The sequence below is a fragment of the Urocampus carinirostris genome, chromosome 14, assembly GCF_059441175.1.
Source record: "Urocampus carinirostris isolate Australia breed hairy pipefish chromosome 14, RoL_Ucar_1.0, whole genome shotgun sequence".
NCBI lineage: Eukaryota > Metazoa > Chordata > Actinopteri > Syngnathiformes > Syngnathidae > Urocampus > Urocampus carinirostris.
Window position 1 is genome coordinate 31,950,331 of NC_142362.1, and position 14,820 is coordinate 31,965,150.

A 14,820-nucleotide genomic window follows, 5' to 3' on the forward strand; every position below is an offset into this window, starting at 1 on the left:
GATAGATAGATAGATACTTTATTCATACCCGTAGGGAAATTCACACTTCCAGCAGTCTACCCCGTTGTTTATTAACAGATGAACATGATGCCCTAGGTGTGCTTGTAGCGGAGTGGATGACGTCACGCCAGTCCAAAAGTTATTTCTTGTTATTGTTATTTCTTGGATTTTTCGCCAGAGATTCTGGTTCCCATTAACCGAGATAACCGCTAGATTACTGTATTACAGTAAAGTTGCATGTTCAGAAAAGACATACATTAAAAGCTCAATTATTATAAATAAATCCTTCAAGTCAATGTGTCCACCCAAAGTTCGACATGTAGCATACAAGGAGCGGTTTGCAATCCGGAATTTACTGTATTTTGCGTGCTGGAAACGGCAGAGAGAATATGATAAATTTTGCCAAGCAATCGATCGAGCAAGCATTCTTGTCCCGCCCATTTTTTGTTGTCTTGGCTGCCCAACAAGTTGTCTGACATAAGATAGCATTTATTATTTTATCGGACACTTGGCTTGTCAATAAATGTTTTTATTCATTTGTTGGTAGTTCATGTAGGTGGAATATTTTATTTAAAACAAACTCTATTTGAGAATAACTTAAGGTGTATAGTGCCTTGCAAAAGTTTTCTTCCCCTCCCACAATAACTTTTTGAAATATTCCCATATTTCAGGTTTCGGACTTCTAGATAAAACCCCAACATATCTTATAAGAATAAACAACATGGTGTTGCAAAAATGTTGGCTCTCTTTGAGTTAATACTTTTTACAACCTCCTTTTGCTGCGATCACAGCCATAAGTCTTTTTGGGCATGTCTATAAGTTTGGAACATCTTGGAACAGAAATATTCGCCCATTCCTCTTTACAAAGCAGCCAAAGTTCCTTTAAGGGTTGATGGTGATTGTTTGTGCACAGTATTTTTCAGATCTCTCCACAAATTATTTTTAGATTTGTAGATTTTGCTTTCATGTTAAGAATCGTTGTCCTGTTCTAAGGTGAACCCACACCACGTACTTAGGTCTCTTGCAGAATCCAAAACATTATCTGCCAGTAGTGCCCTGTATTTGGCTCTATCCATCTTCTCATCAACTTTAACGATCTTCCCAGTCCCTGCTGAAGAAAAGCCACCCTTAAGTTTGATGCTCCCAACACCATGTTTGACAGTGGGGACGGTGTTTTCAGAGTAATATGCAATTTCACTCTTACCTTTTAGTCTTCTGACCAGAGCACCTTCTTCTACATGTTATTTGTGTTTTCTATGTGACTTTTTGCAAAGACAAAACAGGCATTTGTTTTTGGTATACTTTCAGAATGGGCGTTCTTCTTCTCACTCCTCCATAAAAGGCATATTTATGCAGCATATTACTATCAGTTTTCTAATGCACGGATTGTCCCTCCTCAGCTTTGTATGCCTGCTGGTCAACTAATGGTATCATATACCTCTTGGTTGCTTCTCTGATTTGTTTTTTCCTTGTTTTGGCTAAAGGTTCAAAGGCACAGCCAGAAGTTGGTAGGTTTGCAGGTATTATGCACTCTCCATTTTGACATTGTTGCTTTAACAGCACTCTGGAAGATGTTAAAATGTTTTGAAAATCTTTTGGTATCCCATTTCTTCTTTGAACTCTTCCGCAACTTTTTCCTGGCTGTGCATGGGATGTTCTTTACTGTGTCTCCTTTCACACACCTCTGAGCCCATCAAAGACTTAATACTTTCACTAGGGACTGTTAATGTATCTAGTATGCTGTCATACAACTAGTGATGGCCACGTTCCACAAATGTTTTCAGAATCGGGCACCTTTTAACTCAATCACTTCTCGATGCTTTTAGGCAGCACTCCATTGGCTTGGCGCTTCTATATGGAAGCTACGCTTCATTAACAAGGCACCTTCATTACATTTAATGGGCTATGGAGGCTAAGACAAGACTATTACTCTGCTGGACGATAAATAGCTTTTTAAAAGATGGCAACCTGATAAACCTGAGGTAATGCTTTTTTCTCCTTTTCTCTTTTTTTTTGTAATGTGTTATCATCATGGCAACAACGCTGGGCCTGAAATGGATCATTGCACAACATGCATCACAATCTGATCACTGTTAATCATCATACACTTATAACAGATTTGACAAACGTGCAGCCAGCTGGCTGGACCAGGCAGGCCAAAGGTTATAATCCGGCCCGCAAGACAAAGCAGAGAGAAGCGCAAGAAAAAGTGAGCTGCAGTTTTGAATATGTACGTTTGATGTTGCCAAAGATAGGGACAACTCGCAAAGAAATGACAACTATTACTTTTACTTTTTTCTTGCTTCCTTTCTTTTTTTCCTGTTTTATTTTCATTCTTTCTTTCTTCATTTCTTTTTTTCTTTTTTTGTCTCTCTTTTTTTCTCTCTTTCTCCGTCTCTCTTTTTTCTTTATCTCTTTCTCTGTCTCTCACACTCTTATTTTCTTTCTTTCGCTTGCTCATACTATCTGTCTGTCATATAAATTTATGAATGATTAAATAAAAATGAGAAAGGTTAATTTAAAAAAATGTTAGAATTTTATTGGAATAATCATTGTTGGTAAAATAAAAAATGAAAATTTGAAATGAGTAAAATTAATTACAATATAGAATCCCAAACTACACTTATGTTATAACTTATTACAATGCTATTACTCATCATCATTATCCTGCCGGTGGATCATGCCCTGAACACATCCCGAGGGAGGAATCCAGGAGGCATCCTTTTGAGATGCCCAAGCCACCTCAACTGTGTCCTCTCAATGCAGAGGAGCAGCGTCTCTACTCTCAGTCCTTCCCGGATGTCTCAGCTTCTCAGCTTCAACTCTCAGGGAGAGCCCAGCCACCCTGTGGAGGAAACTCATTTTAGCCGCTTAAAACAGGGTACTTGTTTTCTTGGTCATGACCCACAGTTCACGACCATAGGTTAGGATAGGAACGTAGATCAACCGGTAGATCGAGGGCTTTGCTTTTTGGCTTAGCTCCTTCATCACCACGACAGACCGATAGGGTCCACATGACAGCAGACGCTGCACCATTCGTCCGTCGATCTCCTGCTCCATCCTACCCTCACTCGTAAACAAGACCCCAAGATACCTAAACTCCACCACGACAGGATCTCTTTCCAAACTCGAAAAGAGCATGCCACCCTTTTCTTGCTGAGAACCATGGTCCCGGACTTGGAGGTGCTGATCTTCAATATTCACATTAGGCTGTGAACCACTTCAGTGAGAGCTGAAAATCATTACTTGAGAAGTTGACAGCATATCAGCATCTTTAATAAACAGGGATGCAATGCTGAGCCCTCCAAAACGGACCCCTTCAATGCCAAGGATGCTCCTAAAAATTATGTCAATAAAGGTTATGAACAGAATCGGTGACAAAGCGCAGTCCAATTCCCACTGGAGACACATCTGACTTACTGCTGGCAATGTAGACCAAACTCTGGCACCAAGCATCCAAGGTCTGCATTGCCCTGATAAGACTGTGTGGTACCCAATGGCACACCGCCTTCCTCCCTAGGACGCCGGATGGTGGACCAGAATGTCCCCTAAACCGGAAGTAAGTCACCTTCCATAACCTCACCAAACTCTTACCATGCCCGAGCTTTTGTCTCAGCGGCTGCCGAAGCCCCATTCCGCTTGGACAGCCGATACCTGCCAGCTGCTCCAGGCCAAGCGGGCCCGAGAAGATTCCTTTTTCAGCTTGACCGCCTCCCTTACCCCTGATGCCTGTCGTGGCGGCAACCCTCAAACCTGTTGGTCACAGGTCTGAGGGTTGCTGCCAAAACCAACTACCTTACGGCAAAAGCTCAGATCAGCCTCCTGGACAATGGAGGCACGGAACATGGTCCACTCTGACTTAATGTCACCCTCCTCCCTCGGAAAATGGGCGAAGTTTTGTCGGAGGCAAAAATTGAAACTATTTCTGACAAACGATTCTGCTAGATGTTTCCAACAGACCCTCACAACACGCTAGGGTCTGCCGGGTCGGCATCTTCTCCCACCATCAGAGCCAACTCATCACCAGCTGGTGATAAGTTGACACTCTCTTTACCTGAGTGTTCAAAATATGCAGCCGCAGGTTCAATAAAAAGACCACAAAGTTAATCATCGAACTGCGGCCTAAGGTGTCCTGGTGCCAGGTGCACATATGGAAATGGTTTTCGCATGGACAAGCTGTGATGGTCACAGAAGTCAATAACAAAACATTACCCAGGTTTAGATCAGGGGGGGCATTTCTTTCAATTATCATTGTAGTTAAAGTCCCCTAGTGGTACGAGGGAGTCCCAAGGGAACATGCTCTCAAGCACACCCTCCAAGTACTCCAAGAAAGTTTGGTACACAAACAACAATCAGGACCCGTCCTTCCACCCAAAGGCGTAGGGAGGCAACCCTCTCGTCTGCTGGGGTCCTATATTTGACATACATAAGATGCACCGGATTATAAGGCGCTACAATGGGAACGTCGACAAAACAGTCAGATAGTTCAGTCAAACTTATTACCCCCTTAACATTCCGAAAGCTTGCAAAGAAGCAAATACGTGTCGTAGACACGTGCGGATGCGGTGTCCATACGATGTCACTCAAATGCATCGTTCCAAATATCATTCGGAAGGTTAAAGTCTTGGGATTCAAGAAATGCCAACCATTCCTTAGTTTCTATTTTCTTTTTCGCTCGCAACTTTACTGTGCATATGACAATAAACACTTGGAATTGAGTTTAATTTAAAAATAGACACTCCATTCCATCCATTATCTGCACCGTTTATCACAGAAACATCGAGTTCAGTCTGAAACAAGATACAGGGAAAATATATAGCCGGAGTAGCTCACCGAAGTCGTTGTGTTCAATAATAATGTGCAACCATGGTCCTCTTATATCCGTGAGTGTAGTAAATCCAGGAGAGTAAAATATTTACAAATACAGAATGGTTTCCTCTATGCCGTAGACAACCGAACTTGCTATTCACATTCATCTTTTTCGGCCAATTGCAGGCTTTGTTTTGCCGCTTTAGTCTATGCCAGCCTGTAAATGATAAAAATGATCCGCCCCCTTTACCTCCGAATAACTTTAGCCAATAGTGATCGATTCAAATGATGATTGACACATTGGTTAGCCAATGAAACACCGGTAAACAAATCCCAGCATACACCGCGGACTACTTGGCGTTCGGGGGAAAATCTAGTCGGCGGCTGCTGCATTAGTTGCAAGACTTTGCGACTTAATATTGATCCATAAATAAGGCGCACTGTATTATAAGGCGCATGGTCAGGTTTTGAAAAAAACAAAGGCTTTTAGGTGCGCTTTATAGTGCGGAAAATACGGTAGATTTGTGCATCAGCAACCTACTGCATTGAAGATGAGAGAATCCATCTGGCATTTTCCGGTCCGTTGAATGTACACTACTTACCTTTAGCAGTCACTCAGACTATTGTACATTATTGCTTTGTCCTTGCCATGCGTCTCCATTTGCAGTTTTTATTTTCTCATCGCCATGACCCAGGCCAACGTTGGACTTCAATCCCATGTTGGCAGCCTGCTAATTGCAGAGCCCCCGGTGGAAATTCGATCTAGTTGATTTATACAGGAAAAGGACAATGTTGCGAGTGATTCGTGTAGTGTTGGGAGCGTTACGAAAAAAAAAAATACTTTCAGTTACCTCAATTAAAAAGTTATTCAGTTACCCCTAGATTACTGACTCTACCCAGCTACAAATTACAGTATATACTCGCACAGAAGCCGAACCAATAAAACTAATACTGAGAACAAAATAAAGAGAAGAAAACATGCACATCAACATATGGAAGTCGTGAAGCCTTCATATTTCTTGGCTAGTGCAATCTTGAGAGCTTGCAAAAGAACAGTTAGCCAATACACTCCATATGAAGTTTGTTTCTGGGCTTTTCTACTGTTGAAACAACCAAATATGCGCTCATAAGCTGACGCCTTGATTCTGGTATTTTGTGTTTTAGTTGTAAATTTCGCTTGGATGCGAGTATATACGGTACAGAGAATATCTACATGAGGAGAAATTCAGGGTCCTTATATTATATACTTCAGGCAGCACTAGTATAACTGTACTTAGTTGTACATCAGGTAAATACAAACACCCTACAGAGAGTGCTTCTGCCAGATCGAGTCATGTATGTGACAAAATAAGTGATTGAAAGAACTCAATAATCAGAGGAAACTATGATGACTGTTTTGCATTTATAAATGATCTGACTAATGTAGTAGTTTACAAATAGTAACGACAGAAGTCACAATTTTCTGCACTATATGGCGCACCGGGTTATGAGGCGCAACCCCCCAAAACTAGTCTTTTTATATTCTAAGGATGCTGGACGACAAGGCACATAGAATTCAAACTACAGTGTAAGCTTAAATTGCACAAAAATACAGTACATACATGTAAAGTAAAACCATTTATTTCAAACAACATGAATTTGGATCTTGACGTCTGGTTTCACCACTAAAATTTATTTTAACAACACACTCTGTTACCACATGCCGTATCATTTAACAACAATTCAAACAAAAGTATGTCATTTTGTACAAAACGTAAAACAATTTATTTAGCAACCACAAGAAGTTTCATACTTTCATACGTTTCATACAAAGCAACAACAAAAGAGGATTTGCATTTTGCAATGAGTTCGAAATTTGGCATCGAAGTTCAGTGCATCTGCTTTGCACTGGAAGACAGGCGGGACGGTAAATGAGTGGTTAGCCCGTCAGACCCACAGTGCAGAGGTCCAGGGTTCACTTTCAGCTATCGGCCTCCCTGTCGGGAATTTGCATGTTCTCCCTGGGCCTGCATGGGTTTCCTCCGGGCACTCTAGTTTACTCCCATATTCCAAAACACATGCATGGCAGGTTGATTGGGCGTTCCAAATTGTCCCTAGGTGTGAGTGAGCATGTTAATGGTTGTATGTGCCCTGCTACTGGCTGGAAACCAGTTCAGGGTGTCCCTGCCCACTGCAGAAATACACCCAATTATAGTTAGGATGGAATCCAGCAACCCTAGTCAGGTAAAGCTGTGTAAAAATGGATGTATGGGTACTCGAAGACCCCTTTATTTGTTTTTCTAAAACAGAACAGTTACAGGATGCAGTACAATTTAATTGCAACCATGCATGTTCAATTGTATCCACTGTATTTTCCTGTATACAGGGCACACTGGATTATGAGGCCCCTTTAAAACTTGCTCTATTTGGGCTACTCAGATGCGACTTATGGACTGGAAAATATGGTATGTTACTAATGCGTTACAATCAATGTTCCCTCTAATTTTCCACGGGTCTGAGCGTTCACACAAAGTCGGTGAGCAACGCTTGAAACAACAGTGAGCAACCACAATCCCAAGTGTGGCAAGATACCTGACTGCCCATTTTGCACATCTGGTTAGCTGCTCCTCTTGCACTATTTGCGCTACTGTAAAATACTATACATAGCCATAATTATTTAGTATATTATTAGTACTCAATACTCCAACTCAATACAACATTTTATTTATATCTGTACATCCAAGGAAACTGTGCGGGTCAGATGTATCGACATTTCGTTCTGTATACACGTGTACTAGAATGACAATAAAGTAGATCTGAATCTGAATCTGAATAATTAATTTTCAAACATGTTCAAAATTTGACATTTTGCTGGGTTTCCGGCAATGCAAATTTATTTTTCTCTTTTGAATGAATTGACTCATGTACTATTGCAAAGGTTGTACGGCATACAAACGTCGTTTGTTCTTACAATTCTTTCACAAGATATCCATTTCTTTTTTTTCCTGATATATTTTGTCACATAATATTAACATTTTTGGGGGCTTATTTAGTCGGTTGCAAGATACAGAACTGTACTTAATCACATTTTTTAGTGGAAGTACAATGTTGGCAACAAGATTCACTTGATATAATTGGAAATTATTTGAATGCAACACAAACTTTTTCTTCTTTTTTCCGTGTTTTTTTTTCTACTTTTTTTTAATTCCTTTAAAAAAAGTCTCATTGAGTTTATTTTTTCCCAGCTGTTACCTTTTTTCTTTTTGTTCTCTATTTACTCTATTCATACATTTCTTTCTTTTCCTTTTTTCTGGCTTTTTTCTAAATTTTTCCTTCTTTTTTTCCTCTTCCTTTTGTTTCTTTTTTTCTCAGCTTTTCACTACTTTTTCATTTTGGTATTTGTTTCTTTTTGTTCTATTCCCCCCCTTTTTTAAGTCATTTTGTGCATAGTTTTACATAATATTTGGTCATGTTGTGATTAAAGAAGCAAAAACAACCTGAAGAGCCGTTTAGGACCCGAAAGAGCCGGTTCCTTTTAGTGAGCCGAGCCGAAGAAGCCTGTTCTCGACAAACTCCACTAACTTTATTCAACTTCGTTCGACTTCAAGATACTGCATTTAGGACACAACGTCAGGGGAACCTGTGTATTTTCACCTTCATGCACTAACTTTGACTTAAGTCGCTTCTTAATTAGTAATTTTGAGCCCTCATTTTTGTGCGCTGGCTAGATTTTGTGTGATCAGTGCGCAATTGCGCACGCGCGCAGCTTAGAGGAAACACTGGTAACAATACTCGTTACAATGAAAAGTAATTGCGTTCCAGCAAGACGTTCCTTAGAAACGCGTTTGTTTGTCTCTGTTCCCTAGAGGGCGCCAACGGACAATAGGACTGGAGAATCCCGACACAGGTCTACAAGCTTCCATACCTGACTCTCATTAAGGGCCCGGTCACACAGCCGTTTGCGTCTGAATCACGGCCAGAAATTTCTGCCTGTGAAGCAGACGCTGTTGGACGCTTTGAGATCGCCATACAGACGAGATACAGCAGTGCTTTACACGCGGTCGGAAATTCACACGCGGTTGGCCACGCGAAAAAGTTTTGCGCTGCTCAAAACTTTAGACCACGGGTAACCGCGGGCGGCACAAGAGGTAATGACACGGAAATGACGCGGAACGACGTGCTCTGGCCGCGGCCAGGGCGTGGTTACACATGGGTAGGACGGGAAATTTCAGCGGGTAATCGTGGGTGGAGCATGGTAATAGCATGTTCTGCGGCTGTATTGCGGTGTTATTACGTGAAATTAGCGTGTTACACGTGTGACAGTCAAACGCCTTTCTCCGCGTATATACAGCGCAATTTGCCGAGCACACGTCAGTTGTGCTCGAGACGTCAAGGGGGTGAACATGGATCCCCTTCAGCGTAGTGACCTCGTCTTAATCCATTTTTATTTCTTGACATTTCTTTTCAAGATAATAAAAAAAAATGATGCCATAGCTTGAAATCTTGATCTTCACGGGACTGTGTCTTGAGCGGTTATGATTTCTACAGCCCGGTGTTAATGCCGAGAAATACATCCCTGCCAAGATTTGCATCCCCTCACTACTACAACCACTTTTACCTCGTTTTATCTCACTTTTAGGGAATGTAATGGCGAACATATAACCAAAACCACTTCGTCTTGCATTTGTTGGGAATGTAATACAACTCAAACTATTCCGTCTTTGTTTTTGTTGTGAACGTAATCGAACGGTAAATCCTCCCCCCTCGCGTGAACGCGCATTCTGCTGCGCTTCCAACAAAAGCGATCGTATTCTATATAAAACGCTTATTAAAACAATAAAGCGAGCTAATTATAACAATTGGGAGATCCTAGTCTATATAACGCGTTTATTTAAACAATAAAGTGCGATCGTATTCTACAAAATGCGTTTGTTAACGCGGATGAAAAAGTCTCCAACGTCAATGCAAGCTTCCAACAAAAGCGATCGCAGCAGAATGCGCGTTCATGCGAGGGGGTGGGGGGTGTTGCGTAGGAGTCGGATTTGGGCACAACACCGGCTCGGGAGCTTTTATACCCGTGGTCCACAGGAGAAAATGACGCAGAAATGACGCGATGAGGAAGCGGAACAGTCGCCGGCGTGTGTTTTGCGGGCATACCACCGATGAACAGCGGGTTGGCCAATTTTGCACATTTTCCATCGCGGGCAACCACGGGCAAAAAAAAAACGCAAATTTTTAGCCGTGATTCAGCCGCAAACGGCTGTGTGACCGGCCCCTTACCGTTCGATTACATTCACAACAAATACAAAGACGGAATGGTTTAAGTTGTATTACATTCCCAACAAATGCAAGACAAAGTGGTTTTGGTTATATGTTCGCCATTAAATTCCCAAAAAGTGATATAAAAGTTAGATAAAACGAGGTAAAAGTTGTTGTAGTAGCGAGGGGATGCAAATCTCGGAAAGGATGCATTTCTCGGCATAACGCCGGCTCGGCAGCCTTTATACCCGTGGTCCACACGAGAAAATGACGCGGATATGACGCGATGAGGAAGCGGAACAGTCGCCGGCGTCTGTTTTGCGGGCATACCACCGATGAACAGCGGGTTGGCCAATTTTGCGCATTTTCCATCGCGGGCAACCACGGGCAAAAAAAAAACGCAAATTTTTAGCCGTGATTCAGCCGCAAACGGCTGTGTGACCGGCCCCTTACCGTTCGATTACATTCACAACAAATACAAAGACGGAATGGTTTAAGTTGTATTACATTCCCAACAAATGCAAGACGAAGTGGTTTTGGTTATATGTTCGCCATTAAATTCCCAAAAAGTGATATAAAAGTTAGATAAAACGAGGTAAAAGTTGTTGTAGTAGCGAGGGGATGCAAATCTCGGAAAGGATGGATTTCTCGGCATAACGCCGGCTCGGCAGCCTCTATACCCGTGGTCCACACGAGAAAATGACGCGGATATGACGCGATGAGGAAGCGGAACAGTCGCCGGCGTCTGTTTTGCGGGCATACCACCGATGAACAGCGGGTTGGCCAATTTTGCGCATTTTCCATCGCGGGCAACCACGGGCAAAAAAAAAAACGCAAAAGTTTACCCGCGATACAGACGCAAACGGCTGTGTGACCGGGCCCTAAGGACCCAGTATGAAAGTACTGCACCGACAGCTTCCCTTTCGGGTCATCATACATTATCACCATCCAGACCGCCATCCCTGTTTTTCAATTTCATTATGGTTTGTGAAGTTTGCTTTATGCTTTCTGGTTGGACGGTTGTGTTAAATGTTCATTGACCATTTGTTTGTTAGTCTGTTGAAAATTTTGTTATTAAATAAAATCATTTTTTAACACCTTGCCATGGTTCCTGCTATCCTGAGTTTGGGTCCAGCGAAAATCCTCAGTGTTAGTCTCAACACTGATTGTGAGTGAACAAGTTGTTTTAAAGTGACCAACTTGATGAAGTAGAAAGTTTGTTTTCTTGTTGTCTTGTTTTGGCTGTTTGCATAGTGTAAGCGCTGATTGTGGCTCTGACGCCGTAATGGTTTCATTGCTCAGTGTCAGCCCCACGGACATGTTTGTTTGCAACGCAATCAACGGGTGAGGTGATGAAGCATGAGCAATGACATTATGTTCAGGCGCTGCCTCCCTGCTGGCTGCGGGCAAATGTGTGACGACGTTCTTCTCCCGTTCAAGCTTTGCTAATTGGTAATTATGCAGCTTGATGGGGAAGAGGTCAAACTGTTTGTAGTCTGAAAATATATTATTTCGAAATTAATGAGTTGTGATTTGACACACGGGCAGCACGGCGGCGCAGTGGTTAACGCGTGTGCGGCACAGTTCATGTCTTGGGAACCTCCTATGTGGGTTCAAATCCAGCTCCAGACTTCCTGTGCGGAGTTTGTATGTTCTCCCCGTGCTTGCGTGGGTTTCCTCCGGGCACTCCGGTTTCCTCCCACATTCCAAAGACATGCATTTCAGGTGAATTGGCCGGTCCACATTGTCCCTAGGTGTGACTGAGCGAGTGAGTTGTCTGTTTCCGTGTGCCCTGCGATTGGCTGGCAACCAGTTCAGGGTGTCCCCTGCCCACTGCCCGATGATTGATGGGATGGGCTCCAGCACCCCCGTGACCATACTGAGGATAAGCGGTGTAGCTAATGAGATGAAATGAGAGATTTGACACACAAACAATCTAGTCTTAACTTATTCAATTCAATAGGTTTTTCTTAAATTGGTACAGCCAATGACAGGCATTTTCTGCTATTTTGACTCATTTTGAGAAAATGTCATTCTGTAGCTATATTGACTCTTTCCACGTGATGTAACTTTGCTTTCGCTCTCAGAATGTGAGCCATAACGGACGGCAAGAAGCACTTGAACGCATGGCACTTGAGTTGAAACAAATACCAATTACCAAGACGGAAGAATATAACCACCACTTTTACCATTGTGATTAATTCCTGTGCAGTGGGAAAGATTCCAAGCCAGATGTCAGGTCCAGAACAGGAAAACAGGAAACAGAACCCACTTGCGTAACGTTACTCACAGTTTATTGGGGAGGAGAGAAAGGAGCGCACACTCGATCCGGAGATTGTTGGTCGCGGGGAGAAGATTGCTCGGAACGCGCAAGTGGTCAAAATCAAACAGTTCGTGGCGAGAGCAAAGCACGAGCAAAAACACGGGAAAAAAACGGAGATCCATAGGGCTTGGCAAAACAAGAGCAAAAACACAGGAACAACGAAGATTCTCAGGGCTTGACGTGTCAAAACAGAGTTTCGCAGACGCTCCGACAAAAGGCAACTCTCAGGACAGCGTTTAAGTAGTCACAGGGAGCAATCTGTCTACGAGTTTCAGCTGGTGTCCATTGGCGGGGCCAATTGGGCTACCCTGGCAACCGTGACAGAAGCTGGCGCCGCACGGCGGGGGCCAATTGGGCACCATGGCAACCGTGACATGAGATACAGAATGTTATCCCTTTTGATGAAGACAGAATGTTTATCTGCAGCCAAACAGAGGGACTGGTGTTTTGCCGAGTCACAACACTGACATTTTTTTTTAAGTAGGTACGAGTCGCGTGAAAGACACTCAAAAAAAGTTAGCTAGTGCCAACTAGCTACGTTAGTGTCCTACCGTTGGCATTTCTAAGGTAAGGGTGGGAAAAATATATGTCCACTAACAAACATCTCTCTAAGTAAATGAGGTATTTTGAGTGTGATTATCCAGGGATTCTAACTGTAAACTTACGAATTTCACATTGAAAACTGTTATGTGTTTTACCCTAAAGCTTATTACGCCAAAATTAACTCTCATATTATCAACGGATTAAGAGAGAGACATTCAGAAGAGAAAAGGTCAACGTAAAATGCCAAAGTAAATCTTTTCAACACACTCAAAAGTGATTTCTATTTAAGGTGCAAATCCTCGTGTTCTATTACATTCACGCCGTGCATTTGTCGGGAAAACAAAGCTCAGTAATCAGTACCAGCCATGAGGAACTGGTAAGCATACCATACCTGTCAACCTGTACGGTTTTGCCGTACAAAGTACGTTTATTATGCATTTTAAGACGTGTATGACGTACGAGAAAATCTGTACGGGAAAACGCAAATCTGCCAATTATGGGTACCATCCGGTATACAACGACTATCACGAAACGAGTTCGCCGCGGAAGCCTCTATCTCGGTATCGTTTTTTTTCGTTGCAACGAAGCGAGCGGTTTGATGTAGTGAGAGGAAGTCCGTCTCTTTTTAGAGAACCGGCTTTTTGAGCTCAACTCATTAAAGAGAGCCGGCTCTCAAACGGCTCACTTGCTTTGATGCATTATATTACGAATTATTATGTTGTATAAAGTAGTTAAGAAAAAAAGGAAGTATAAAAGGAGAAAATAAAAAAACACAGGTTTGTGGTTATCCCTTTAATTAGTATATTACCAAAAATAATTTAATGCAGAAAATGAATTCATAATTTTAATAAGAAAATTTATTATTCTACTTAATTATATTTGCATGTATTTTTTCCTTCTACAGTGAACGACCAAGCTACTTAACTTTTGAACTTTTTTTATAATTAACCTCATTAATGTCGAGCAACTCAGGATCTCACAACAAAATGTTAATTAACAATATATATGATATAACAAAACACATGTACAATATAACATGTTAAACTACATAAATAAACACGTTTGGAAAAAATATATATAGTGTAAGATTATTTTGTATTTTGTGAGGGAAAATACAACAATTTCTAAGGGCATGGAGCCGTGGAGGTTGACAGGTATGGCATACAGACTATTATAAACTTTCAGATCAGCACTGGTGTATAGTATTTACAATATCATGGTACAGATCCTGTGGAATGAAGTCATTCAGACTGGACAATTGTTTGGATGTGTGAATATCTATATATAAACCACCTCATTCGACAGCTGGGCAATATTTGTCTGACTAGTCATTCCCAATGGTGTTGAATAGTATAAATGTTATTGTTGTTGTTGTTCCACAGTTTACTACCGTCCGTAACGGTGTCGTTACGTGGTTAGGTCACATGTGTGCAAATGGTTAATAGGCATAGGACATATTAAAAGAAAGCTTGAAACCTCATCTTGCATTAGAAAAAAAAAATGTTTCAAGTTTTTATCACTGTTTAGTAAGCAACAAAACATTGCTAGGTTTCTCGAAAATAGGTGTATCCAAGAAAAGTTCTGAGGAAAAACAGCTTTTTGGGAAATAATGCATTTCAAGCACAACTTTCATTTTGGTGCTTTTTTTTACATTTGTGATACTTTAAATATTTAAACAATACTTTGCTTGCAAAATAAACTTCTATTGCAAGAACACAGAACCTATGACGGAATGGTGCATGGACTTCGCAAGAACGATTTTAGTCACCGAGCAACGGTGTTCCCGCGTAAGCACAATAAGCGTCATTTCTCCCTGACCAAACGATGACGATGGGACTTTTTGGAAAGCACTAAGCCCTGTTAAAGAGTTGACTGTCTATTACAATTCGTTCATATCTCATGACTCT